The sequence below is a fragment of the Amphiprion ocellaris genome, chromosome 10 (genome assembly GCF_022539595.1).
Source record: "Amphiprion ocellaris isolate individual 3 ecotype Okinawa chromosome 10, ASM2253959v1, whole genome shotgun sequence".
Lineage (NCBI taxonomy): Eukaryota > Metazoa > Chordata > Actinopteri > Pomacentridae > Amphiprion > Amphiprion ocellaris.
In genome coordinates this window covers 4,314,147-4,326,579 of record NC_072775.1, presented here as the reverse complement: position 1 = coordinate 4,326,579, position 12,433 = coordinate 4,314,147, and the positions used below count along the sequence as shown (strand labels likewise).

Below are 12,433 nucleotides of genomic sequence, written 5' to 3'. Positions count from 1 at the left end.
AAAGTAATAATTCCCCCGCAAATTACCTACTATATTTCGCCAAACACTGACGTCCTGGGATAATACTAGTCCCCTGCGAATCTGCAGCTCAGTGATTGGGGTTTTTTTTAGTTGTCTTTTTTTTACTGCGTACCTTTTTCTACCTCTTTCTCGGTTAAATTATGGAGGCTGCGGTGGAAATTATTGACAGCATTTTAGGAGCAAATACAGGAGTAGGCCGATACACAACAGGTCCAAGGACCACTCGCAGAAACGGCAAAATCAGATCAACAAGAAGAGGGAAATCTGGGAGGATATAGAGATGGATGACATGCGTAGCAGCGTGCAGTAAGCATATCTTTCAACAGGCTGAATACGAACGTCCTGACGGCCCGTTATCCCGACAACGCTGCCCGCTGTTCTCGGGTCACGCTGCTGCTTTGACATATTTACTGTTGCCATGACGACTACACACCACGTTAAAAGTGGTCATTTTAACCCGAACCATAAACCTAACCAAGTGATTTTTGTGCCCAAACCTAACGAGACCCTAACAATAGCGTTGTTACAACATAGGCTTTTAATGTTTTTAATGTTTATTCGCGCGACCGGTGTCTGTATGTTTTTTTTGCGAGTAGCGGCCATAGTGGCCGACCACTTCGCAAATGGACATGACTTCAGCGGATGTTCTGACTTGCACGGAGTTGACGTCATATCCGGGCTGTAATGTCAGTAAATTCGAGTAAAATACAGACTTCGCTTATCCCGTGCGAATGCACTGCGAGAAACACAGACGTCCTGGGGTAATTCACAAATTACCGGAGTTCCCCAGGTAATACTAATCCCGTGCGAATAGGGCTTTAGATTAAAAAAACAATAACAAACAGCTGTGGGGAAGCTAAAGCTTTGACTCTCGTGCAGTGAAGAAAGGTGGGCACTAAAGGATAGCACAGTTTGGTGGTAACAACAGCCCTGAAGTCATTTCTTTCAACTAAGGCTTTACGTTTCAGTGAGTTATTAGCTTCGATGCATGACGCTGGTATAACTGCACATACGGCGTAATGTCATTCTTAGTTTATGTTGAGTTGGTTTTTGGTATGCACAACATGCATGCTGTGTTTGTGATGTCCTTGCATGTCTACAGCATGATGTGCAATAATCATAATAACAGCATTTCAATCAGTAAATATACAGTATGTGATACGTCTTTCGTTAGGTTGTCCAGTCTTTCTATTTAGAACCTATCATGTGGTGTCTCTGGTTAAACAGTACTTGACATTGTATATGTATATAAATATATGGATCGAGATAGATAGGGTCTCATGTCTTTGCATCACCATTAACATCAATGTAAAGGCCTCTTACTGAGTATTTGGAGAACAAGATCACAGGGCACCGCAGCAGTCTACAACAGGGAGTGATAGAAATATCTGGCTTTTTGTGAAGCAGTGTGTAGTGTTAATCAGCATTGGAAAAAGGTGACAAAAAGTTAGATATATATATTTTTGATTTTGCAGATGATGTTTCTTTGGTGTACAGCATTCATTGTCATGAAAGTAGAGTTTTTAGAGATGAAGTTAGGGGATGTGCCTTCAAAGTCTTCGTCTAGTTTTAGGGTCTGTAATTATGATCATGACAAACTCCCAATGGTAATTGTTTTTGTCTTTTACTGGTCTTAATCTAAGAACCAAAAAAAATGTTTTTAGGGATCAAGCAAAGATAAATTAAACCAGAGGTTTATCTGTTCTAAGTGTCATCAAAAGCGGCTTTGTTTTCTACAACTCAAAGACACAATGAGGCAACACAAAAGAGACGATGGCTGTCTCTTTAATTTTAATTAACGTATTAACCAAAAAATGGTGTAACTACAGTCTTTGTTCTGGAAATAATTTTTATTTCAAATTCAGATCTTTTAGTTTTCAGACTTTTGTTTTATTCACTTTTTTGTAGCTTCTCTTTGTGCATTAAAAATATAAATTAATTCCTCTGACTTGCTTTTTAGAAAAACAAAACCCTACTGTATATACACAATGCATGCCTACGGGAAAGCAAATCATTTTGTTGCGACCTATACTTCAGACCTCTGTCCAAACATTACATGCATTGAGTACCCTTGGTCTGCTCCTGTTGACATGACATTGTTTTCTTCTCTTTATCCTTGAGCACAAAGATAACTTGTGAAATTCCTGCTGCCTGCCTTTGGGGGCTTGGCGGTTCAGAGGATAGCTTGGGGACAGCTTGTGACGCAAGTGGTCAGGACAGGTTTTTATTTTTTTTCTTTGACCAGCAACAACAGGTGATAAGCCCACGTAGAAGCCAGCGATAACCTATATGCGCTATATGTATGTCATGTGGGAGAGTGTAGCATTTATGTACAAAAATATGCCAGGTGCTCAAATTTTAAACCTGTATTTGACAACTAACATGTTGACAAGACGGTGGAGACATGAGGCAAAGTTAGGAGGATAAGACAAATCAACCTGAAACTGGCAAACAGGCTTTTTGAAACATACAAAGGGTTTTCTTGGTCTGGCATAGAATTTAAACCAGCTATAGTAAAACTATGTGATGTAAATTAGGTGTTACAAAGCATGTTGCAACCTCAGCTGTCTTCCACTCAGTCACACCTCTTCCCACCAGGCCTTGCCCGTGCTTGTCTTTGCACTAGAACTTTCATTTCCTTTACTTATCCCTCTGTCTATTCCAGGAGAGCACTCGTCTGTCAGTTTAAGGTCTCATTCCCAGCTGTTCTCAGTCTTTGACTTTTGTGATCACATGAACGCACAAAGGAAGGTGTGAGGCACCTTGCCTCACTTAAGTTTGAAACTGGAGCCAGCAAAGCTATTGGCAGTATTTGCTCCCTGTTGTTGTGAAAGGTCACTTCTAAGTGGTGTTGAGTTCTGTTAGAGGCTTACAGACATGATTGTTCTCCCCCCTTGTCCTCTCCTCATTCATTCAGACTATGGACTTCTCCATGGACTCATATCCTGAGCACTACTTGTCTTCTACCTGATGAAATTATAGAAGGTACTGTTGACTATTTAAAGCTTTTAATATCAAATTTTTTGGAGCTACATTTCCAGAAAAAACTAAACCTAAAACATCTTTAATACAGACATATTATGCTCTTACTATCAATGTTCTGTTTTGACTGATGAAAAGATGTTGCTTAAATTGACCACCTCTCAGAGGACACAATTCTTGAATCCAACAAAAGCAACTTTACCAAGTCTACTTCTTTTTTTTTCCAAATAGTCCTCCCATGTCTGGTGTTGAGAAGAGGATCCTTATTGTCCAAGTAATCTACTTCTGATGTGAAGGTTAGTAGTTTCCTACTTTAGACATTTAGCTATTTCAGTTTGCAATCTCTTTAAAATGGAAGATAATAGTACGAGTTATCTTAACAGTTGGATGATTGAAGACAACTCTCAAATAAGTAGATGGTTATTTTTTAGTTTTAAATTGCTCTTGCTAGCTATCCATATGCCCTATGCTGTGGTGATTTTCTCCAGAAAAGCTTTTATCAGCTGGTGATTTGCTAAATATTTAACTTTAAATAGGTAAATGATGTTGAAATATTTGTGCATCTTTTTGGTTAATGGTCCCATGTCAATAATTTGAACACTGAGAAATTGTTGTGCTAAAACAAGCCATATTTTGAAACTGAAGCATTCTGCAACCCATTTCCTTATCACACTGACACTTTTGCGGCTTCTTAAGTCTTTCAATGCTTTTGTTCCATTTTTACAATCTGATTCAAATTCAGAAACCTTGAAGAACATTTCACAGATATCTTGTCACCAAAAAGCAATACAAAAATTTGACAATCAGTTTTTTAAATGAGCAAAAAATAAGTTGTAATGCTTGAATTTCAAAGAAAATGTAAAAGAATAAACTCCTAGTGTTATTAGTATTGTAGAATTAGCACTTTATCAAGAGTTTTTTTTTTTTTTCAACTGCCCTGTTACATACTAAAATAGGATGCTTTAGCGCCCCCTCCTGGTCATGGGATGTCTCAGTGGATTCTACAACACGTGAGAGGTTCGACAGTTAGCCAATGAACATGTAATAATTTTCACTCTTATGAGTTTGGAGCCACGAAGCATCAGTTAGAACATTTGAATAATTCATGACAAATTTAACCAACCTAAGTGACTGTGGTGTTACATTTTCTGTATGTAGATGATTTAATAGAAAGCTGCCGCATTTATAGTCGATGAGTTTTGGAATGTTTAGTACTTATGTGTAAATAAATAAAAAATAAATAAATTAATTAGCAAATGTACGCATATAGACCTAATTTTAGTGTTACTTATCTGAGTTTTATCTCAAGTGGAATTGATGTTTTCAGTCAAATTATTTATTGTCTTTCAGAATTAAAATTCTCAGATTGTAATTTACACAGTCACAGGTCTCTCAAGTCTGGATTTTAGCCAACTACAATCTGTTCAATGAAATGACGGTAGGTGTATACAAAGTGCAAAAACAAACAGTTATGTTTTAACCTGATTTTGCATATTGAACACAAAGAGTGCTGCTAAAGGAAATACATGTCCTAAATGTCCTATATTTGAAATAAGAATACACGTTTATTTGTATTCACTTGAGATTGTGCTTTTGATTATTAATTATTTTGTAATTGTACTAGCATGACTATTGTTTTTCTCAATTTATTCAAAAAATATATATGTACACTACCGTTCAAAAGTTTGCGGTCACTGAGAAATGTCCTTATTTTTGAAAGAAAAGAATTTTTTTTCAATGAAGATAACATTAAATTTATCAGAAATACAGTCTAGACATTGTTAATGTGGTAAATGACTATTCTAGTTGGAAACAGCGGATTTTTAATGGAATATCTCCATAGAGGTACAGAGGAACATTTCCAGCAACCATCACTCCTGTGTTCTAATGCTACATTGTGTTAGATAATGGTATTGAAATGCTAATTGATGATTAGAAAACCCTTGTGCAGTTATGTTAGCACATGGATAAAAGTGTGAGTTTTCATGGAAAACATGAAATTGCCTGGGTGACCCCAAACTTTTATACAGTAGTGCATATTTTTTTGAAATCTTTTTAAAAGTGAATGAAGTTTATTTCTCTGTCATTATTAACCAATATAAGTATTGTCAATGAAAAGTCAAGAAGCTGTTTCAGATGCGCAATAAATTTATTCTACTGAACAAAAACACATGCTTAGGGAGACACCATTAGACAGTGAGGGGGTGTCTCAGAAATTATCGTGTTTGAGGGTGGTTCATTCATCAAGTCCTTTCTGAAACAAAAGAAAGAAAATACAAGATAAATAGTAAGTAACATCTTTGATTTTAGAGATAGATTTTCCTGTCTCTGTATTCTAAATGTAGTAATAACACTATGATTTATTTTTCATTTTGTTGGCATTGTTGGAGGGTTGGCAGTGATGCTTCAGTTTGACCAATTGCACAGCACAGTAAGTCAGTTTTGCTGGGTGATCTGTCAACATGTCTACTTGGTCGGTTCTGTCAGCATGGCTAATGGGTTGTAATCTAAATGTTGTAGATCAAAACAATGTAAATATACCCATACAAACCTTTGACCCCACATCACGGCTCTTGGCACGTAGCTTGTTGACCTGCGATTCAGCGATGTCAGCTCTCTCTTCAGCTTCATCAAGCTCATGTTGAAGCTTACGGAACTTGGTGAGATTATTGTTGGCCTGTTCCTCCTGTTGAACAGAAACACCATAATGTCTGCTCAGATAGAACTTCGTCTCAATGGTCAGATATAAGAATTTTGTTTAAAATCAATAGTACGTACAGCCTCCTCTGCAGACTTCTTGTAGGATTTGACCTTTAGCTGAAGCTTGTCCACCAAATCTTGCAGACGTCCCAAATTTTTACGGTCTTCTTCTGTCTATGCGGTACATAATTAAAACAAAAGAAAAGTGTAAATGCACGTTTTTTTATTCTGAATGTAATTTTCACTGCATATAGAGACTTTGGTCCTGATCAATTATTACCTGATAGGTGAGCTCCTTTATACGTCTTTCATACTTCCGTATTCCCTTTGTAGCATCACTGGCTTTTTTCTGTTCGCTGTCCACCTCATTTTCAAGTTCCCTGACCTGTAGGATGTCATATCAAAACTTTTTACTGTATATAGTTGTACAATGCCAGGTGTCAAACAGCCGACTTATACTCACCCTGGCCTCGAGCTTCTGCACCTGCTTCTTTCCTCCCTTCATGGCGATCTGTTCAGCTTCATCCAGACGGTGCTGCAGATCTTTGATGGTTTGCTCCATGTTCTTCTTCATACGCTCCAGGTGAGCGCTGGTGTCCTGCTCTTTCTTCAGCTCCTCTGCCATCATGGCAGCATCAGTAATGGCCTTCTTGGCCTTCTCCTCAGCATTTCTGCACTCCTGCACTGCCTCCTCCACTTCAGTTTGAAGCTGGGATGTATCAGCCTCCAGCTTCTTTTTCTGGTTTATGAGGCTGGTGTTCTATTTTTACATAAATAATGAAATTTTCAGTCTAACAATAATTGAAGCAAACTAGCTGAAATATACTGTAAAGATACTGTAAAGGCGGTCACTGTATCTCACCTGTGAGTGCAGTAGCTGCACCCTCTCACTGACATCCAGTAGCTCCTGTTCAGCAAGTTTGCGACCTCTTTCAGTTTGCTCCAGAGCAGCCCTCAGTTCCTCCAGTTCAGCCTGAAGCAGGTTGTTGCGTCTCTCAACAATGGCGATGTTTTCTTTCATATCGTCATTGGCTCGCAGAGAGTCGTCAAGTTGAAGTTGAGCATCCTTGAAGATGAAAACCCAAAAGACTTCATTTTGAATGATGCATAAATGCAATAAAGTATCGATACATATAATTATTGTCTAGTTCTTTCAGACCTTCAGATGTGCATGAACAGATTTAAGTTGTTTCTGGGCCTCAGCTGCCTGTCTGTTGGCCTGGCTCAGCTGGATCTCCATCTCATTGAGGTCTCCCTCCATCTTCTTCTTCAAACGCAGAGCCTCATTCCTGCTGCGAGTCTCAGCCTCAAGAGAGCTCTGGAGAGTATCTACAACTCGCTGTTGGTTTCTCTTTGCTTGCTCCATCTCTTCATCTTTCTCAGCCAGCTTGCGCTCAATGTCAGCCTTAATCTGGTTGAACTCAAGCTGGACTCGGAGAATCTTCCCTTCCTCATGCTCCAATGAGGCCTGTCATAGTTTAAAGAATTAAAATGAAAATCTTTATAACTAATTATTAGTAATTGCAAAATGTATATATAGATTAACGGTTTCCTGATGCAGCATACCTCTGCTTCCTCCAGAGCTGTCTGTATCTCAGACTTTTCTTGTTCCAACTGCTTTCGAATCTTCTCCAGCTCATGAATGCTCTTTCCACCCTCGCCAATTTGTTCAGTGAGGTCCGATATTTCCTCTGAGAAACAAAATGTAGCATACTGTAAATATACAGGATTATAGCGTAAGTAAATAATGAATGTAAGGTTTTCATGGCAAAGTAACTGACCTTGTAGGTTCTTGTTCTCTCTCTTCATGGTCTCCAGATGTTCCAGGGATTCTTCATAGGAGTTCTTGAGTTTGAAGAGCTCAGTGCTCAGAGACCTGGCCTCCTTCTGAGAGCTCTCAAGCTCTGTTTGAGACTCCTCGTACTTCTGTTTCCATTCTGCCAAGACCTAGAAGACAGTTGATATTTTAGACAAAGAATTTATCTTTTACCTGCGGTGAAATGTTGAGTAAGGAATTTAAACCTTGTCAAAGTTTCTTTGCTTCTTGTCCAAAGCAGCGGCAGCAGCATTTGATCTCTCTACATCCACCATGAGATCTTCAATCTCATTCTGCAGTCTGTGTTTGGTCTTCTCCAGAGAGGAGCATTTAGCATTCACTGCCTCTACAGCTTCCTCAGCCTCCTGCAGACGCTGAGCCAGCTTCTTTCTGGATTATGAAGAGACATATTCAGGGTTAGTTGCTTTTAAATTTTGCTGAGTTGTTGGAGTCAAAATGTATTTGACTCACTTTGCCTCTTCCAGTTCCTCAGTCCTCTGGATGGCATCAGTTTCGTACTTAGTTCTCCACTGAGCCACCTCAGAGTTGGCCTTGGACATGCTGCGCTGCAGTTCAGCCTTGGCCTCCTGCTCCTCCTCATACTGCTCCCTGAGCAGGTCACAGTCGTGACGAGAAGACTGCACTGCATGGGCTAATGCATTCTTGGCCTGAAATGAAGAATGTCTCATTGCTTTGCAGGTACCAACATTTATTATGTTTTATAATAAGATCTCACTGTCATTTGTTTGTTACTTTGACTTCTTCCTCTAGTTGTCTTTTAAGGTCTTCAATTTGCTGAGTGTAGGATTGTTTTCCTCTGGTGAGTTGTGACACCAGGGAATCCTTTTCCTCCAGCTGCCTTGTTAGTTCACCTAATTTGAACAGATGATTAAAAGCACTGTTTCATATTAGCACAGATGGAAACATGCTGTTGAAATTCATACCATTCTCAGTTTGAAGCTTTGCTCTCTGCATGGTGAAGTCATTGATGGTCCGCTGTCCCTCCTCTGACTTTGTTTTATATTCATTCATCTGGTCTTCCAGAGACCTGCACATTTTCTCCAAATTATTCTGAAAAGAAAATGCAGTGAGAATGGCTCACACACTAAAATAACCAGGTGTTATTCAGCCAATGAAAAAAAAAAACATTATACATGAAGGTGATTTACCTTGGACTTGACAATCTGTTCCATATTGGAGACCACATCATCCAGTTCCAGTCTGAGCTCACTCTTCTCCTTCTCCAGTTTCTGCTTGACTCTCTGCAAGTTGTCAATCTGCTCTCCCAGGTCAGCAACACTGTCGGCCTGTTTCTTCCTGAGTGTGGCAGCAGTGGATTCATGCTGCAGAGTGGCCTCTTCCAGGTCTCTGCGGAGTTTCTGGAACTCGGCCTCCCTCTTCTTGTTCATCTCGATCTGGGCAGCTGTTGCTCCTCCAGCCTCCTCCAGCCTCTCACTGATCTCCTCCAGCTCTCTGGCCAAGTCTGCCCTCTGCTTCTCCACCTTGGCTCGAGCAGCTCGCTCTGCTTCAAGCTCTTCTTCCAGCTCCTCAATGCGGGCCTAGACCAAATCAAAGCAAAAGCTTGATTAAATTTATTGCTCTAAATTGTGGTCTTATAATGTAATTTTCATGTCCTTAGTTTTATAATGTTTAAATCATTACCTGCAGCTCCTTCAGTTTTTTCTGTAGCTGAGCACACATTGCTTGTTCGTCCTCTACTTTGCCATTGAGCTGACTAATTTCAAAGTCTTTCCTGTGAATGAAAAAGTTAAATGTATCAGCTGACTCAAAGTTTAAAACATGTTTGTGTTTTTACAAGTTTCATTTTTATATTAACTTTTTCAGCCGCTCTTCGAGTTGCTGCTTGTCATTTTCCAGGTCCATGATGCTCTCTTGAGCTAACTTTAGGTCTCCCTCAAGCTTGCGCTTTGCTCTCTCAAGGTCCATACGAACTTTCTTTTCTTGCTCCAAAGACCCTTCAAGCTGTGGTGAGAGACAATTACAGCCTCTCAGTGCTTCACAGTTTTATTTTCCTAACATTCCAACACAACCATGTTTAGTGTATTCTTACATCATCTACTTGCTGCTCCAGTTTAACTTTGGACTTTGTCAGAGTGTTGACTTTGTCTTCTTCACTCTGCAGGTCATCCAGCGTTTGTTGATGAGCCTCCTGTAAGGCTTTCTTCTCCTTGGTCAACTTGGCAATGATCTCATCTTGAGCTGCCATCTCCTCGGTCAGGTTCTTTACCTGTGGCCAGAATAAATTTTAACTTGGGATACACAGAGCAATTTTACAGTAACTGGTCTTTGTAGTACCTTGTTTTCAGTGGCATGTTTCTCCTTCTCCACTTTAGCTAGAGTTAACTCTAAGTCATCAATGTCTTTCTTTAACTCAGAGCACTCATCTTCCAGCTTCCTCTTCTTAGCAGTCAGTTCAGCATTCATCTCCTCCTCATCCTCCAGTCTTTCTGTCAGCTCTTTGATTTTTGCCTCCAACTGAATCTTGCTCTTTATCAGCCCCTCGCATCTTTCTTCAGCATCGCATAGATTATCTTGCTCCTGTGATTTGAAAGACACAACATTACACATGGGCAGACTTGGTTTGATTCTAATATCTTTGGTCAATGTGTTTGTAAACGTACAGCCTGAACTTGTAGCTGCAGGTCATTCTTCTCTTGGAGAAGAGTGACCATTTTTTCCTCCAGTTCCTTTTTGCGGGCTTCTGATTTTGCATAAGCCTCTTTGAGTTTGGTAAACTCTTCCTTCATGTTGGCCATCTCCTTCTCAGTCTCTGCTGACTTCAGGAGAGGTTTGATCTTGAAGTACATCTTCATCCAGGGCCAATTCTTGACCCCCATGAATGCACGAATATTCCACTGGATCACAAGTAGTGCATCCCTGTGGACACGGATTTGTAAAGATATTATAGTGTTACAGAACATCCATTATAAATTTTCTGCACATGTTGTCCTCCCTGCTCAGGAGATAAATACCCATGGAATTTGCACCCTAACCACTCAGATATCGGATCACCATTTGAAGGTCTTTTCAGAAATAAAGTAATATATAAAATAATATATAAAAGGTTGTTGGAGTGATGTGAGATACTGTTAAAGAAAGGCTATCTCAAATGTCACCTTGAGTGAGTTACCTTTTTCACACTATTTCTAATCCCTATGCTTGTGGCCTTGGAATCCATTGAAATTTCAGTATTTTTCAATTAATCTGAGAGTACACATACCTGCGTTCTACAATCTTCTGGAATTCAATTCTTGCCAGAACACCTCGAGATCTTGCCTGGATCCTAGTGATGATTAAAGCCAAACGGTCGTCTCTCATTTCCTCCAGCAAACCAAGCAGCCCAGCTTTAAAGAATACCTGATACAGATGAAAACAGGAGTTGGTAAACTCAGAATTATTCCACGTATGTCGGTTGTTAAGAATTGCAGTCAATGGAAATAGTTTTATGGAACAATATGCAACTCAGATTATCTTCACCCATGCTTACCTTGGTGTGCCCCAGTTTGTACTGGTTATGATCGATATCCAAGGAGCCCAAAAGCTTCTCTGAAGCTTTTTTGTTATCAATGAACTGGTCCCTCAGGTATTGCACTCGGGTTTAAAATGCGGTATCTTTAAAACAACAGAGAAGAGGTCATTTCAGTTTTATTTCACATTGTATGCAATGATAAACTACCCAGATTTGCTCATCTAAGTAATTACACTGTAAAACATGTGTCACCGGATGGCAGTTTAAAAGACAAGCTTCAATCAGTAAATGGAAAAACGTCATTACATTGAGGAAAAGATGGTTCACTGAATGGTTTGATGAGTATAAAAGTTGTGTGAATGATAGAATCTCTACTTTATTTCAACACCTATTAGAGATTTTGGAGTATGTTCGACGATACTGTTCACAACATCTTTCACAAGACTGAATGAGGAAATATTGTTTGGTAGAATATTGTCTGTTTTCCTCAGCAGATTATTGAAGGAGAATCTAACTAACTTGACCTTGCTTTTTTCTCTTAATTTTTCAGCCGTTTGAAAATCTGACAGAGACCCTCTGTTTGAAATCTCCATACAGGATCCTGTTGGGGTAAGCCTTTTCTGCAGATCTGATGCCTTCCAGCACACCGTTACAGCGCAGCTGGTGCATCACCAGAGGGTTCTCCATGGCCCCAGGAGTCTCTTGGTCTCATTGGGGATGATGCAGCGCACAAAGTGAAGGGTGAGTAGACCTCAGGTTGGTCATCAGCTTTGTTCTGTTTCTCCTGAGAGTACACCACAGAGTCATTGTCATTAATAGTAGAATTACAAATGTAAACATTAATAATCTTAAATCTGTGAAGAGTGTATTCTCCAAGCCCCATGTAATCACAAACAAAATCATCCTTATATTACCCTGTGCAGGGCTGATACAGTTTGGAAGGATGAACCTTTCTTCTTGCTACCACCTTTGCCCTTTCCACCAGATTCCTGAACTGGGTAAAATTAACATACATTTACTGTTAAATAAATGTATTTAAATTATGTTGTAGACTGTTTAAAACTAAAACGGTGGCTTACAGTACAACAAGAAAAAGGAGTTATATGTAAAAAACAAAGCAAATCAAGAAACAGTTTTGTTCAAATCTTCATCCATTTGTTCCTTTGCTTTCCCTCTCCCACATCTTATGTTAGTCATCCCTTATAAACTAAGATGTTGCATCCCTTTTTTGATACAAACCTGAATCTGCACCGGCGTAGTTTGCAAAGAGGAAAGCCAGCAACTTGAGGTTAGACTTCTGGTACAGTCCAACAACAGTCTCATTCAGAGGATCCTTGTTCTTCACCAGCCAGTTGTTGATATTGTAATCAACAGTTCCAGCGTAGTGAACCAGGGCAAAATGAGCCTCTGGTTTTCCTTTGATG

General features: G+C 39.5%; 1 pseudogene; it reads right to left on the bottom strand.

The window, feature by feature from the left end:
- Positions 1–5,133: 5,133 nt before the first annotated feature.
- On the bottom strand, positions 5,134–11,696 carry LOC129349871 (myosin-7-like; annotated as a pseudogene).
- Positions 11,697–12,433: the final 737 nt, after the last annotated feature.